This window comes from Periophthalmus magnuspinnatus, chromosome 13, assembly GCF_009829125.3.
Source record: "Periophthalmus magnuspinnatus isolate fPerMag1 chromosome 13, fPerMag1.2.pri, whole genome shotgun sequence".
NCBI classification, from domain to species: domain Eukaryota; kingdom Metazoa; phylum Chordata; class Actinopteri; order Gobiiformes; family Gobiidae; genus Periophthalmus; species Periophthalmus magnuspinnatus.
In genome coordinates, this window is record NC_047138.1 from 3,903,145 (window position 1) to 3,920,370 (window position 17,226).

At 38.9% G+C, this 17,226-nt stretch overlaps 2 protein-coding genes across 4 annotated transcripts in view; both read left to right on the plus strand.

Annotated features, from left to right (window-relative positions):
* Positions 1 to 17,226, plus strand: part of fam118b (family with sequence similarity 118 member B) — a 144,399-nt gene that overhangs the window by 3,332 nt on the left and 123,841 nt on the right. The window lies entirely within an intron of this gene.
* b3gat1a (beta-1,3-glucuronyltransferase 1 (glucuronosyltransferase P) a) overlaps positions 13,878 to 17,226 on the plus strand; it is a 92,740-nt gene continuing 89,391 nt past the window's right edge. For both annotated transcript variants that reach the window (XM_055226220.1, XM_055226221.1), the window contains exon 1: positions 13,878 to 14,325. The gene's annotated coding sequence lies outside the window, so the exon portion shown is untranslated. The remainder of the gene's footprint in view (positions 14,326 to 17,226) is intronic.

Consider the following 17,226-nt stretch of genomic DNA (forward strand, 5'->3'; position numbering starts at 1 on the left):
CCTCTGGAGTACAAAGGCGCTGAGGATTGTTACAGAGGTGGAGGCTTGATTGCATATTAGTTGCAGTTGTGTAGCAGGCGGTGCCAGAGTCTCCGCCCAGCTCCAGGCAAGGACAAAGAAGAGAGAGGGGAAAAGAGCACAGAATACACAAAAAAAAACTCAAACAAATCCAGACATTTTATTTCTTTATGCCAAATGTTTCTCTTCCTGCAACAAATAACATATAACCATGTTCACTTTGAGCCAATCTCAAGCTCGAATAAGTGCAAAGTTATGGCACTAAGACTAAACACGATACTGAATAATGCAACATCAACTGTTTGACGACGAGGGGAAGTTACTATAGGTTTACAGAAGGTTATAGGTTACAGTTTCTCACTCCAAAATTGCATGTTCAGACTGTCAAAGGGCTTCTGTGTGAGTTAAAAAGCAGTATATAAGATTCATGGACATGGAGTGTTATTGTAATGTCGTGTGTTTGGAGTATACGCACAATATTTTTGAAAATTGTCTGGCCCTTTATTGTTATTTCTGCAGTATCCTTTCCAAAATCTGAAACCGTTCCAGAAAAGTGTAGGATTAGTGTTTGGATTGTGGATTTGGCTGTGTTTTCCTGTGAGCTCTCCAGTCACTAGCAGACATACTGTATAATTCCTCCGTTATCCACTGTGCGTTTGTGTCTGCGGCGTTTAGACCGGATCACAAGTTGAGCTTTGATCTCGTGATGAAACACAAACTCTGACTGAGATGTATATTTCATGTTTTGTTTGCGATGCTGTTTGTAAAATGCTGATTGAGGAGAGACACAGGCTGGGTTTTCATTGATTACATCACCAGTTTCAGCTTCAAGGATTTGCCTTTTCTGCTGTTTTCTCACACAGAAAGCTCTGAAGCACTTCTGTAACCTTCACAGCCCCGTATTTCAAAAAGAACAGACGGAAAGGAAGAAATGGCATTGTAATATGTGAAAAAGGGCACTCAATGGCTCAATAAGAAAAAGCAGTCGCAAATTCAGTGGAAACTAATTAAAATATTTACACTTTTTTGCTTTAAATGATAAAAAATACATCCACAATCATGTTTTTTTCTTTTTGTTTAGTGTTTTTTCCTTCAGTCACCTTGATTTACAGCTTACATAACATAGTAAATAAATCATATTCATAATAAAGTATCACTTTAGTGTCATAAATCGTAATAGATCCAGTTTTGGTGCTTTTAAACTTCAATAATGAGTCGTGACATATTGAATGTTTGTTTGCTCCCATCTGAAAGTTGCAGTTTTCTAGTTGGAAAAATGTTATTTTTGAAGAAAGCACACTTCAAAATGTAAAAACTTTTTCACCTTGGAGTAGGTTCAAACCTCAAAACAACAATTGTATTCTTTTCGAAATACCACATTTTAAATCTGGCAAAATGTGAAATAAACAAAACTTCAGGATTTATTTTTGCAAATGCAGATGAAAATATGCTGCGCTTAGTTTTTCTCTGCGCGGCTGTGAAGGGGGTGTTGAAAATATAGTTGATTGCTTTGAAACTGAGTAATGTGATGTATATTTCTGATATGGAAAGCAGCTTTGGGTCAGTGCACAGATCATCGAAAATATAAGCTGCAAATGTGCGCTGCAGACTTCACTTTTTACCTATTTTTTGTTTACAAGTCCATTTCCAAACTGCCAGACTGAAGATTATATTATTCTCCATTTGCCAATGCATACTGATGAAACCAGCAGTAGTGCATCAGCGGCAGAGAACTGGCTCAAATATTATGATCAAATGTTTCATCACAAGCTCAAATCACACCTTTCAGCACATCACAACTCTCTCACACAAGCAAACAGTAAACAGAGATCCGCGAGCTGTGGGGAATTCAGTGGAGCGTCTCAATCTGAATCATAATGTAGAAGTTTCAATATTAGAAGTTAGACTAAGGCCGTGCAGTTAATCGAATGTTAATCCATATTGAGATTAGTCATTTCTAATTGTCAATTCTGTACTTTGGTTGTTTTAATGGAAAGGTTTGCAGCCGATCGTGTCACTAACAGCACAGGGTTTGGAGTGTTTCTTATGTTAATGCACTGGTGACGATTATAAACGGTCTGTATTTTTTATATTCAGGAAAATAATGTTGAAAAGTCATGTGTTTGTTTGACTAAATAAAATCAAACGGAAAATCATGATCCATACAGACACGGAAAAAACAAAACAAAACATGAAAACAAGACACGGAAACTTATCATGATCCATACAGACACGGGGAAAAAATGACACGGAAACAAATCACGATCAATACAGACATGGAAACAAATCGTGATCCATACAGACACGGAAAAAAACACGGAAACAAGACTCGGAAACAAATCGTGATCCATACAGACACGGAAAAAAACACGGAAATAAGACTCAGGAAGAAATCCTGATCCATACAGAAGTGCAAAAACAACACGGAAACAAGACTCGGAAACAATTCGTGATCCATACAGAAGCACAAAAAAAAAACCCATGGAAACAAGACTCGGAAACAAGACTCAGAAACAAATTGTGATCCATACAGACGCAGAAAAAAACATGGAAACAAGACTCGGAAAGAAATTGTGATCCATACAGACATGATATGGAGAAGTTGGCCTGATGTGGCCAAAGTAGGAGTCAGACTCAGACCAATCCCCCCCATTATCAAAATTTATTTCAATCACGGCGGTAAAGCCTGGAAAAAAAATACATATTTACAAAAAAACAACTGTGCTCGACAAGCAAAAAGCAACAGAACTTAAGAAAACGAAGAAACACCCCACATGTACCAGGCTACACTGATGGTCTCTCTGAAAGTCTGACTTGCCCTGATTTATATCCTCTCCCTCAGCTAAATACCAGTTACTTCTCAGGTACTGCAGGTACAAGTTTAGCAGGATCATATACTACACTGTGGACTTATGAGGGCCTAAATCACTTTACCTCAAAAAGTGTTTAAAATAAAACTATAAACACTTAAACATTACAAAATACAAAAAGACAATAAAACAAAAAGAAAAAGAACTTAACCCAGTTCTCCCCTCCACATGGTCCGGCCCACGACCACACCTAAGCTTTACAAAATGGCTGACATAGGCCACGCCCCCTCTGTGTTTGGACTGTGTGGAGATCCAGGTAAGAGCAGATGAATGTATTAAACTGAACTGACCAAATATAACCAAATAAATTATCTTTAAATTAACAGGAGTGTGTGGGGATTAAATTAAACTAAAAAACTAAACAAAACAAACCCGGGATAGTTATGATTAGTTGGAAATGAACAAATTTGTGCATAAAGAAAATTTAAGGTGATGTTAAAAGGGAGAAAGGCCCACGTTGTCACACACAGAAACAAATCATGATTCATTTTTATCGGCCCAGAGGTTCTAAAATTTGATGCACGTTGTAGAATAAATTGTAGTAGCCTGAGAATAAAGAGAAGAGGCTGGAGTTTTAATGCAGGAGAAGTTAATTTACCATCAGCACAGCACACGGAGACATGAAACCTCAAGACACTGTGATAATGTCCAGTCGAGTACAGTCCAGTCTGGCTTTGCTTACGTCGTAGGGAGTATTATACCTCTGATGACGTAGGCCAAGGTAACAAGGACTGGGTTTGACAGGGCGTGGCCTTGGTGCAACACAGCAATTTCTCTAACAATGCATGAAATAGCAGAGGAAAAGGTTGTGGAAACAAAACAAAACATGACATTGTTCAGTTGTTGCTTTTGTCGTATAAACTTTTGTCATAAAAATCCTCTGGTTGAATAGTTTTTTCTCAAGGGTGCTATCTTAGTCAAAGTAACCCACCTGCGCCTGTATTTAAATGCATAAAATGTACCTTTTCGTAGGCCTAATGGGATTCAGAAACCTTGATGTGTCATACCGTGCTTCACATTTCCTCATATGTATTGACAGTCCTGCATATAACCAGTGCTTTTCACTCTCTGGAACATTATTGACATACTAGCACTTCTTAGCACAGTCTGTACTTAGAATCCAACCTTGAAGACGAGCAGATCAATCAGGTTTTCCTTTGGGCCTCACCCTTATCACTAGTGGCTAAACAAATGCGTTCACAGCGTAGCACCTGTATCTAGATCTGTCAGAATAACAAATCTGGCGGTGCAATATCTAACCTTACAGCAGTAAACCATTTTCTAAGAGAGCCATATTGTGAAAAACAGTTTTAGTTTGTACATCTAGTATCTACAATGTGTCAGGTGTTAATAATTTAACCTCTGACACCTCGTTTCATACAAGTCTAAAACTACATAAAAATAAGAAGAAAAATCCCCACTATTGCAAAGTAAAGGTACACGTGATAAATAGTGAGTGTAAAAATCTACTTTATTTATTACATTGAATAATTGATCTTCCTGAATCACCTGTGCAGTGTGAGACAGGGCAGCAGTCAGTGTTTCTGCTGTGGACAAAAGCACTTTTCTATATTTGCAGGTCTGATTTGATGTGCGAGTGTGTCGGGGTGTGCCCTTGAATCAGCTGTCAGAAAGCTATTTGTTGATGTGTCTGCGTCCCTGGTACGATGACAGGCCTGTCCAAGTGATGGGCTAATTCAATGTAAATACAGTCCCTCCTCGCCCGGGCCGGCTGCTGCCAATGGCAGCTGTTCAGCGGGCAGCTTGGCCTCCCGCCTCTGTGCTCCACTCCCCGGTGTGAGCAAAATACTGCAACAAATGTATGAGCTGAGAAAGAGCATGCTCCATCTCTGCTTTTTATGGGTATATTGTTTTTAAAAGACAATACAGAATAACTACTTGTTTGTATTATTATTAACTTGCATAATATAAACCTTCATGTTGTTTCTTCTTCTTTGTTTCACTTTATGCAGATTTCATATGTTCCTGATTTTGTTTCAGTAATAAATATCACGTTTTTAGCAGATAGTTTGGGTATATTTTAATTAAAAGACAAAGTTTGTACAGCATAATTTTTTACTTATTTTTAATGGTTCTATATTGTGCTTAGCTTGTTAAAAACCTACCTGGTTTTAGTTCATTTTACACAGCTGTTTTCCAGTTCAGAGCTCCAAACATCCCCGATTCCTTTTGTTTCATTAAACTTTTTAGCAAATACATGTCCTGCCCAACAAACTTGGACTAGTGTGTTTTGACACCTCAGTGTAATACTGTAAGACTCAATAGTGCCAAGGAACTGTCCTTAACTCCACGCCCAATTGACATAATTTCCTCAATAAATACTTATGAGGTAAATATAATGACGTCCAAAGTCCTGTCTGGTGCTACACCCTTTAAGACGTCCTGAGAAAAGAGTTTTTAGGATGCAGAATTAGTTTTAGACACAGATTATTTTAAAGGAGACATGTTTGTTTACCTTTCTAGCTCAATATTATCTGACTCAAAGTTATATTTTGAGTGATGTTTGAGTTGTTCTGTATTCGAGGCTTGAGAATTCACATTTTGTTTTCACCTTTACCCCTTTCTCCGCCCACAGCTCTGTACTTTCTTTCAATTATTTCTTCGGTATCATACATAAGTAGTTTTACAATCAACAAAATATAAAATAAGGTTTGTAGCAATGTTTTTTTTTAGTTACAGCCCATTTTTGTTAGTTGTTAATTGCGCTTGGTTACTAAGAAATATCCCCTCAGTTTCTCTGTGGTTTTCTAATCCAGGCTGGTGGAAGGCGTCCCATTTATTCTCAGGTAAAATTGGGTTAGTGCACCATATCTATCTGTCTTCTGGACTAGGTACGTGGTCACTAGGCCACTATATTGCCTTTAAGTAATGGCACATCCCAAGGCCATAGAAACAGAAACGATTGCACGGGCTGTTATTGCTCTGGCCACCTGCCCAAGATCTCACCCAATGCGACGCAATTCATCCACAGAAGCCTCCTCCTCCTGTGGAAAGTGTGGGAAGTTGTCAGGCGTTTAGGTTTGTAGTTGCATACCATTATACCATGAGTAAAAATACTTTTTTTTAGCTTTTACTACAATGCCAGGATTCATCGGGCTCAAATTGTGACAGAGTGGTTCAGGAGCATGAGACGTCATTTTCACACATGGATTGTCCACCACAGAGTCCAGACCTTAACCCCATTGAGAATCTTTGGGATGAGCTGGAGAAGCTTTGTGCAGCGTCAGACTCCACCATCATCAATGTGAGATCTTGGTGGAAAGTTGATGGAACACTGGATGGAAATAAATCTTGAGATGTTGCAGAAGCGAAAAAACAACCAAATATTAGAGTGTGTTGACCTTCTTTTCGGTGGCCAGGCGGTGTATATATAGCTAATCTCTATCTTCAATTTTGTAGTGCTGCTTTTCCATCCATCCATTTTCTTCCGCTTATCCAAAACTGGGTCGCGGGTGCAGCAGTCTAAGCAGGAACTCCCAGACTTCCCTCACCCCAGACACGTCCTCCAGCTCTCCTCTAAAACTAGCGCAGTCTTAAGAGAAGGAAATAAGTGTTCTTGCGTCACGAAGGTCTAAAATTGCAGGACCTGATGTGAAGAGTGATCATGTAGAATGTGTTTTCCATCACGTTTCCTTCCGCCAATGTGCTAAAAATCATTCGACTTAGCGGTTTGACTTAATTGTAATTTAAAGCAGTGCATGTCTCTGCGAATTCATGCACGTCTAGGATTTAAAAACCTACTTTCTCCTCTGACAATTGGATAACGCAGCTTTACCATCGTGATTACGCTTTGATCTACTATTTAGAAATAATAATAATCCTTCTAACTGTCCCCATCTCTCTGCATAATAAAGTACAGACTCTTTATTCCACCGCAGTTGTCAGGTTATATGTAATGAAACAGTTGTAGTTCCCCCCATTGTGCAGCCTTACATTTCTGGACCCTCTCACACCAACACATTTGCACTCATCACATGCAGCCCATGGAGCACCATAATTGCCCCCGACACAGCCCTGACACCAGCCGTTTCTATTTCCTCTCTGCCTCCTTGTTTGCCTGGTAAAAGTGCGTGCCTCCGGGCCATCCTGCAAGAGCCACAAAAGGGGAAAAACTCAATTGTGAGAAAGTGTCGCACGCTGTGAGCCGAATACAAAGAGCTTTTGACAACTACATTTCACAAGCGCAGGAGGGAACATTTGTCTTCCTTATTCTGGCCTAAATTGACTTGTATTGTTGATTTGTCTCGATACAATAATGGGAAATGTAAATGAAGAACGGGGTAAAGATGAATGTTTTATCAAATGGTATCCTGTTTTGTGGCGTATTATATTTAATTTTCAGCGCTGCTTTAATATATAGTCCTAGAGTAAATTAAGAGCTGGCGAAATTGAAAGAAGTAAGTAAAATAAATGGAAAAAGCAAAGATGTGTTTAGGGAATGGGGCAAAATGAGTCAAAATGCAACAATGAAACTGAAAAACAGCTGCGTTAATGATTGCACGAGGCGTATAATGTCATTTTTCTGGTTGGGGGTCCAGTGCGTCACCTGCTTGGCTCCCCAGAGAGATGTTTTTTGCTTTTCTAGAATTTATTTATCATGCATTTATTGAATTGCAGTTGTATTTATGGCTAAAACACACTGTGAGCATGCTTTTCTATCCACATATCTGCACCAGCTGATCTGAACTTGGTTTGATGACGTGACCTGCCCGTCGCTATGGAGATGGATAAATTAGGCCGCTTTTGTTTCATCAAATATACCAAAAATAAAGGTTACAACATTTTCTAGCAATGGGAGAAGAAACTAGAGTCTGTAGCGCTTGTAAACATATAGATCAGATTCTGTTGACATGAAGAGAACATGTTAAGAGCTTTCTAAATGTCAATGCAGAGCGAATTGTCGTTCTTGAAAAATTATGCCTTGTCAAGAGAACCATTTGAATTTCAATAACAATTCCTCGACTCTTTCAGTACAGTCATACTGGCGGTACAAATGTCCAGTGTAAATTGTGTGAGAGTGAGATGTGAATGAGACCCCCGGTGAGAGAGAGGGTCTGGCAGAAACGCTGGCCCCTCCATCTGCTGCCCTGCCGCATTCACGCCGCTCTGGCAGTGCTGAGGCTACATTATGGCAGCATTAGGTCCTTGGTTTCTTGTCAGGATTTGGCCTTTGTGTCTGGGATAAAAAGAGGTCCCACTTTGAAAGGGTTGTGTTTTGGTTTGAATGTTAAAAAGGAATTGTGTTTGTGTGACTTATAGCCTGCACCGGGCCCCAAAAGCAGATGAAAAATATACATGTGCTTATTTTATGTGTACAAGGAAACGGCCAAAATACACAATATATACATGATTTTTACAGTCCTGAAAACGTGAAAAAGAGAAGTAGTTTGTTTTAAGATTTGCTTTTACAACACTGATTTTTTTTTTTTTTTTTGGCTGGCATGGAAATATAATTTATTTGTTTATTTATTTTATATTTAATTTTTTACATTTATGATTATAGTTGAGTACAATATTATTATTATTATTATTATTATTAATTTATGTATGTATTTATTTATGTATTTATTATTTTTTAATATATTTTTATGTTTTATTTTTTACATTTATGGTTATAGTTGAGTATAAAAGCATTATTATTATTATTATTATTATTATTATTATTGTTGTTGTTGTATTTTTTTTATAATTTGTATTTATATTTTACATTTATGGTTATAGTTGAGTACAATAGCATTTATAGGTTTGGACTTACAAGAAAACCCAAGTCAAAAAGTTATAATTATGATAAAAGATAAAGTTTTCTATAGGGTAATTACATAAAATCTGTAAAATAATCTGTTTTAAACACTGGTCATACAATAAGAGCTGCAGCCTTTCCCTCTTCATGTCCTGTGCACCTCAAATGAATCAAATCTCAGGACAGATTTTTGATAAATTGAACCAAAACTGACGTCCTTGGCCCGGTGTCCACATTGACAGACAGCACACACTCGAGTCAGGCAGTAATCAGCCAAGTTTATTTATAGCACTTTAGAATAGCCTGTTTGAACACATTCATAGATCAAAACACACTTACATTCACCGTGCACTTGACTGGACTGTGAGAGCCTTGTACTCAGGGCAATAGTTAAGTCCACATGTCATCTTAATGGTAAATCCATATTGTTGCTACATGGATGGCGAGGTGGTTGCTATTGTCCTGTGTGACAGCGTATAAATCGGGTTTATAAGGAGTACGACTGCGCTGTAGTGAAGAGAGATGAAAAAAAGAGCGAGAAAAGGCATTTTCTGGCACGTGAATAAGCACCTAATCCTCTTTATACCTTATAGTGATTTTCTTACAACTCAAAACTGTAATTTCACCGTCAACAATGAGAATATTGAGTAGTTTTAAAGTGTCATTATTATATACGCACAAATATGTCCACACTATATACAGATTTATTCATGCACGCCATAATTATTTCAAGTGCAGATCATAAACGACCACTTCTGGGGGCAAAGAATGCTTTTAGTTTAATATTTACCCAGCACAAAATGTCACGTATATATAATTTTGTCCTTTTTCGTAGCAATAAGAGTAACACAATACAAACGCATGTATCAAACTCAAGGCCCGCGGGCTAAATGTGGCCCACCATGTCATTTTATGCGGCCCACGACAAGGTAGTTTAAAAGGTACGATCGACTTAAAATGTCAATATCAGGAGATGCGCAGTTATACAGCCATATTTTTTACATTTATGGACATACATATGCAATATTTGTAACCTGAGTAAGTACTAAATACAGAAAGTTAATGAACAAGTTAAAAAAGTAGTTTATTTTACATTACATCGGGCCCCTGCAATAGAAAAACAAGCCATTTTAGCCTTTAAGTACCCTTTAAAGCTTAATATAAAGGGTTTTTTCATTCACTCAAGCCACTATTCGTTGGATATTTTTACCTTTCAAGTAACAGAACTTTTATATAAGATTGAGTGTACTTTTTCCAGTTGTGTGCACAAATTTGGGCAGACGTTTTCCTGTCATGTTTTTGATTCAGTGCAGTCACTTGAGTCAGATCCATGTGGACACTCTGCTCAAAATATCACATCTCACACAGCATCCAGATGTAGCAGGTCTCCGCTAAACCATCAGAGGCCGCTCCCCCAGGTGATTCAGGCTTACGGACATTCACATCGCCACGCCAACAATTACATGTGTTAGACGCTATAAAAAAGAGCAAAGTTGAGGATTTGATTAGGTTTGAGCGAACTGCGGTGGATGAGAAGACGTCGGGTTTTGTTTGGCGTTGATGATTGTTGGGATTGAACGGAAATCGCAGTTGGAACGATTATTCAGGTTTAAAAAAATCGTGTTGTGATGGGGTTTAAACTCTGTGAACTGAATCCTAATATGAAAAAAAACGGAAAAAAAAAACGAACAGTTGAAACTATAAACGCAAATCTAACTGCAACGCTAAAAATGATACACTTTTCCATAATCCTAACACATATTAGGCGCATTAGTGTGGTCCAGAGCTGAAAAACATCGTGACGTCAAAGGTGATGATGAGTGTGAGGTTCTGGTCTCGGTTTGCCACGTACAGAGCTGCATATAAACGAGGTGCTGACAATAATACAATGTGAACGTGTGAATGTGATTGGAGGTGGTCAGCGCGGACACAGGCGCAGAAGCAATGATGATTATGTGACTGAAAAATGAATGAATAAAACAGTGAACTAGCCAAAGCACGATATTGAAATGTGGCGTCGCAAATTATCATGGCCAAAATAATTGCGTTTGACAATTATATCGTGATAATTATTGTTGCTGACAGTTTAAAAACGCTCTGGATATGAATAATTACAGTTTTAATATTATGAATAGGTTCCATATTTAAACAGCTGTTATGTTTGTAGTTTGTTATAAGTGAAAACAACAATGATCTAGAGGAGACTATGAGGGAGAAGTGTTTTTTTCTGCACATTCTGATAACATAATGACGATTATTTTTGTTGGCGATTATCCTGATTACCATTTTTTCTGGACTATATGTTGCTCCGAAGTATAAGTCAGTCACACCAGCCAAAAAATGCATAATAATAATGAGAAAAAAACATATAAGTCGCACTGGACTATAAGTCACATTTTTTGGGGAAATTTATTTGACAAAATCCGAGACCAAGAACAGACATTTTATCTGTAAAGGCAAGTTATAATAATAGTAATAAAATGTGGACCAACAGGCTGAATATCAGTACATCATGCTAACGTAACACATTTATATTTATTCAGCGACATGAAGCACAGACAGAACTGAACACGTGTCTGGTTTGTTAACGTAAGATATTAACAGTTAAGCAGGTAAATAAGACAGAAAAAACAAGCTTAACAAGTTTACTCTGGATCCACTAAATTCTTCATCCTCGGTGTCACTTCTGAACAAATCCGCCAACTCTGGAGGAAGATGAAGCGCCATTTTCTCTTCTGTGTGGCCCCTCAGCAGAATATGATTTTCTTTTTCGTTCAGTCTTTCTCAGATGTTTTTTTGAATTACCGTAATGTTGAAATTTAAAATGTTCCGTGGTACAGGAGGAGTAGATACTGGTACAAGTCTAGAGCGCCCTCACACGACTGTATTGTCAAGACTTTTTACCACGATAAACGATATTATTGTTTATTATCCCATCTCTGCACTGAACGATAAAGCAGGACTGAGTCAACTTTTATTACATACAACAAAAACATTCTTTTTCTAACTGTATCAAAATGTTACGGCGAATCTGTTTTGTACAAAGCCCTATCCAAGTTCACAAATTTAAAGATTCACTAGAACGTAACTTTTCTGGCAGCTGCTTGTTTCCATGGAGATGATATTGATTTGCCGGGAACATTGCATTATAAATGTATATATCCTGAATGAAGTGTTTTTATAGCCAATAGCAGCACATTGAAAAACATCAGTACGTAGGGTCGCCTCTCCACGTTTCTGATGAGTAACTTGGCCTGGTGGCACCTTGTTTCCCCGGAGACCGATACATTTAATGCCATACTGTAGGACATTTCAGGCAAAGCAATGACTTCTCCACGACGACAAGTAGGTGGTAGAGCAAACGACCAGAAACGATACCTAATGCACCTAGAAGTAATAAAAAGATGAAGTCAATGTGATCATAAAAGGTGTTTAATTTGCCTTGAAGTAATTAAATCACATAAATATTTCTGTATTTTTCTGTGTGCCGCTTGGATCAGCTGGTTGGTTGGACGGGTGCCACCTCTCCCTGGGTTTTGGCTGTCTCTCTGTGGTCTCCCGGAGGTGGAGGGACTGGCCGCGATGGCGTTTTTCAGCCTGGGACCAGACGCTGTCTCACCTCCACCGCACACTGGCCCTTTATTCATTCAAGCCTGAAATTACATGATGCACTTCCTGGAGGTGATGGAAATGTGTGAAGAATAAAGAGGGTGGGACGTTGTTTGTCAATCACCAAAGACGCAGATGCTGTTTAAACATAAACATCGTCGTGTCTAGTATCATGCAAATTTTCTTTTTGTCCAGTTTGTGCACAATTCTGTTTCGTGTCACGCGTAAGAAAGTAGCAAATCTAATACAAACGCAGCTTTTCTAGAACTGATCCACTGCCAAAAACAACATATGTGCTCGTTACGTATTGTGTGTACGTCCAAACCGCGACATTTAATCGTCTTTGTCGAGGATGAAACACGCACACGTCCACGATGCAAACGTTCACGGAGCATAAAGGGAACCGGCCGTGGATTAGGGGAAGCTCACCAGCCAGTTTAGTATGCTGCTCCGTTTATTAAATTAACTCAGTCTGTTCCGGCTGAGAATTTAATTGGGAAAAATGGAATTGAATTTGTCAGCTAATCGACAAAATCATTGCATTTGTTCAATTGGTAGAGTTCAGCTCCTGCTTTAATTGTTCCATGGAATAACTGGACGGTATCCAGACAACTGTGGGCTTGAGGCGGGTCGCTCTCAGCGCTCTGGTTTGCTTAATATGTTGCAATCAAAACAAAATCTCAATTCGAGTTGGTGCAAAGTGATGAAATTGTGAAGGCTGCAGTTATTTAGAGGGTTTAGACTTTCACAGACATGTAAAAATGTTGTTCTTCTGTCTATGGAGTTGTTTACAGCGTGCGCAGAATCCTACTCGTCAAGCATAAATCGCATCGTTTACCTCGTGCAGCTCTGCTTATTAGCTACAGAAACGACAAAGACACTGTACATTTATATCCAATCTTTTTTTTTTCACACCACGTTTTTGTATTTTTCATTGTTGAACCCACAACTGTACTCCTGAATCACACACTATTCCACTTCTCTTTTATGTAAGGCGACAATCGAAAACTGTTTTTGCAAGTATTTCATGAAACTACCAGATATCGTTCCTTATTGTTCGCTTTCTTTTCACTGTCAGTTTTCCTTTGTGCAGAAATCCAAATGCCCTCGCGAAACAACTCTTCAACTGAGACAAGAAACTGGCGCAACAAACACACATACGTTTGTAACTTTGATGATTTTTGTGTAGGAATTTCCACATGATTGATTAATTTGAGTTTCCTATTGACCCAACTCTCGTCGTCACGTGTGTTTACAGCTACAGCCGTTTCAGTCGTCTAACCAGCTGTAAACAATTGGCCATTAATCATAATTGAGACGTGTCCTTCAGTCCATCATTACATTGATTTAAGGTCACCTCTGTGCAGCCCCCATTCTGCACGTGTCATATGGCGTTGCATCACATAAGCGCACTGAGGTGACTTCTATTGTGTCTCCTAGTTATTTTATCCTCACCAACACCTCGTTTCTCTCTCTCTCTCTCTCCTCGTTCTCTCCGCTCAATGCTGCAGCCCACCCTGCTCCCAGCTTTAATGGTACATGCCATTAGAAAGCCCATCTCTAAAAGGGGAGGAGGGGGTGGTCTCAGTCTCAGCTAAGAGGCTACTTTAGTCCCCCCTACCACCCTCCTCAAACATAAGCACATTCGCAGATGTCTCCGCACGCGTAGAGCCGATCCCACCGTCACGACAGTAGCAGCGAGCCGCGGAGGGTGAAGCGGAGTAGGGCACGAGACAAGGAGAGGAAGGGAGGGAGGGAAGGAAGGAAGGAGGAGGCTAAAACACATAAACGCTTACTAGTCTGAGGAGAGGAGAGAGAGAAAGCAGCATGCCGTATACTCTGGTCTTTTTTTACCCCATCATCTGAGGCATGAAGGCGGCTGTCAGCTGTAGCATAAAACAAAGGGATGCTTTGAATGCTGCCTCTCTTCTTTTGACAAGGGACGAGCGAGAGGAGGAGAGGAGGGACGTACAGCGAGGGACAAAACCAGGATTTCTGGAATGAATGGGAATGCTTCTACTGCGTGCTGTGGAATAAGAGTCAAACCAAGCAAAGTCTCCGAATCAGGTGAGAACAATGCATTCACTTTGTTTGTCTAACTGTGATTGGGTCGCAGATAAACATCACTTGAAGCAGCACAAGCCCGGCTGCACATACGCTGAACCAATTTCTATGCTGATCATGATTAGAGCAGCGCTGGGGGAGATTGCCATCTTTGTCAACCCCTTTGGTCCATGTTTACAGAGCAGCAGTGGAAGTGTAGAGCAGAGAGGCGATGCAGTGCTGGATTGAGCCCGGGCTGATGAAGAAAGAAGTGCAGATAATCCCAGTGATGAGCATGTGGTAGCAGAGATAGCTGAGAGGACAGGGCAGAGATTGCATTGCACAAGTGACAAGCAGATTTTGAGAGCAACTCGTGCATGGGATTGTCAGTAAATGCATAAAAAAAAATTAAAAAAAATCGATGCAGATAGATAGCTCAGGCAAGTGTTAGGTTTTCTCAAGTCAGACAGACCACTTTTACTGGTGACCCTTGGGAGCCATACAGCAGCTCTCAGACAGAAAATAACAACTTGTCCGCTCAAGTAAACAATAAAAGGGGCATTTTTATTGAAGAAAGGAGCGGGGAGTTAACTGGATGCTTTTTCTTCTTGACACCTGACAAAGTACTCTCTCTGTAAGGTGTTGTTCATGTTTGTAAAATTGATACTCAATACTATTTCTGACACCAAAACAAAGTCAATTACCAAAGAAAAATGGCAATTTTCAAGACAAAAGTAGTTTATTTTATCACTGTGTGGTCTAATACTAATTCTGATGTTGATATTGATAAAGAGCATTGTAAAACTATTCTGGAAACATCAGGTTTTAGTGAAATGAGTAATATTTTCAGTGCTGATTTTGCTTTTGAGCATTTGAATTCACGTATCTACAACATTCTGATTATAGCAGCTGCTACAACTCACTTAAACGTTCATTATTTGGCTGTTTGCTTATGTAATTCTGTAGTCAGTGGCTTGTTGGTGTTACCGCAGTGCTTATTTGTGTTTAGTAGCGACCGAGGATCATACTGGAAAGTTGTGCACAATGTCTCTCTGCTGCCAAGGGTTTAAGTTCTCTGTTCTTGCTCTCGAGCCAAGAGACAGGACCTTCCCTGGAAGTTCTGACCGGTGTGTTTGCCCGGTGACACCCCAGTGACATCAGGCAGGATTAGTGGGTGCTGTTTTTCTTCCCGGCACTGGAAATCCATCCTATGAAATAACAATTAATCACCAAGATGAACGATGCCATACGAGATCACGTTGCATGCCAAAAGAAGACGCATTTATGTTAGAAAAAATAAAAAAGTGTGCATTGTTGTTGCTGATTTCCTTCTGGTAATTAACGTCCTATGTCGTACAAATTTAGTAAAAGGTTTATCGAAGTTCCTACCAGTAAATGAATGAGAATATAGACTCTTTTGTAATAACTATAAGAAGAATAGTGCAGTGAGTGAGTTTTATTATCTTTTATATCATGACCTTGATTATAATTTAATTCCCTGATAATTCTGCGTTGGAGACTTTAATTGACTTGTTTAATACATTACGACAAAATGGATGTTACTGTGTCAAGTGAATATTTCCATCTTTGAATTATAGACATTCTTTGACTTTAAAATATTGAAACTATCTCAGTGCAGTATTTTTTTTCTCGCTTTACAATTATTCGCTGTTTAATATCCATGTTAAACACCCTGCCCGTGATTTATTCTGTATAAGACAAGAAAGAACTTCATTGATCTCGCGGACGGTAAATCGAGTTGTCAAAGGAACAGGGCTGGGAAATAGTGCTTATGTAATCAAAAGAAGTAGGAATATTATGAGGAATATGTAACTAAATGAACAAACAATGATAAAATGTCTAAAGATATAAATTTGACATAAAAATACAGCAGAATGTGATGATCAAGATTCAGCGATTTATAATAGTCAATGATCAGCTTGTTTTGTTTTGTTTTATCATTTTTAAGTTTACAGTCAATCCTGTGTCTGTAAAAGCATGTGTTTTGGAGATTTAGGAAGGAAAAATTTGAATATTTTATGTTTTTTAAGGCAGTTATTAAAAGTTTGCAGTGTTTATGTTCAGCAAATACATATAGTCAATGATCAGCTTGTTTTGTTTTATAATTTTGAGGTTTTTAGCCATTCCTGTGTCTGTAAAAGCATGTAGTTTGAAGACAAATTGGGCTATTGTATGTTTTTTAAGGCAATTTTTAAAAGTTTGCAGTGTTTATGTTCAGAAAATTCATGTTTAAAGGTGTGTTTGTTGTAAATAAGAGAGAATTAAAGTGCAATTTTGATCTGTATGAGGAAAAAGAAGCAAAATTTGATCCGCCCAGCTCTTTCTCATAGATACACTGATACTAATAGTACTCCATAACTGTGATATCGTGTACGTGTCCATACACATAAGCAGCATGTGTTCCTCGAGCTCTTTCTCCCATAGATGTTGGCTCATGCTCCTATAGCTTTGCACTTACTGATCAAGTGTATATTTAGTTTCAGCTGGTTCAGGCTTGGTCAGCAAATAGCAGGCAGATCTCATTTACAGGAGCGGATGGCGTGTCACTTCATTCTGTGTTCCCCGAGACCACACAAGGCACACGAGCCCAAACAGAAATCCAGGCTCGACGTAACAACTGCTGCTGTACAATACAACGAGGAAGTAGATCACAGCTTGTAACTGGCATGTTTGTTTCTCCACTGGAAAAAAGGCAGAAAAAACAAACATTAGCACTATGTTATTTTTCCTAAGCAGGGTTTACCGCCTGTTTGTCTGCATGGAGGTGTTACTGCGTCGCCTAGAATACTCCACAGTACGGCATTAAAGTTATGAAGTGACAGATCAGACCCGTGGTGACGAAACCTGCTCATAAAAAGAACATGTGCTATAAAAAGATGGATATTTTTAATGTCAAATTGACAT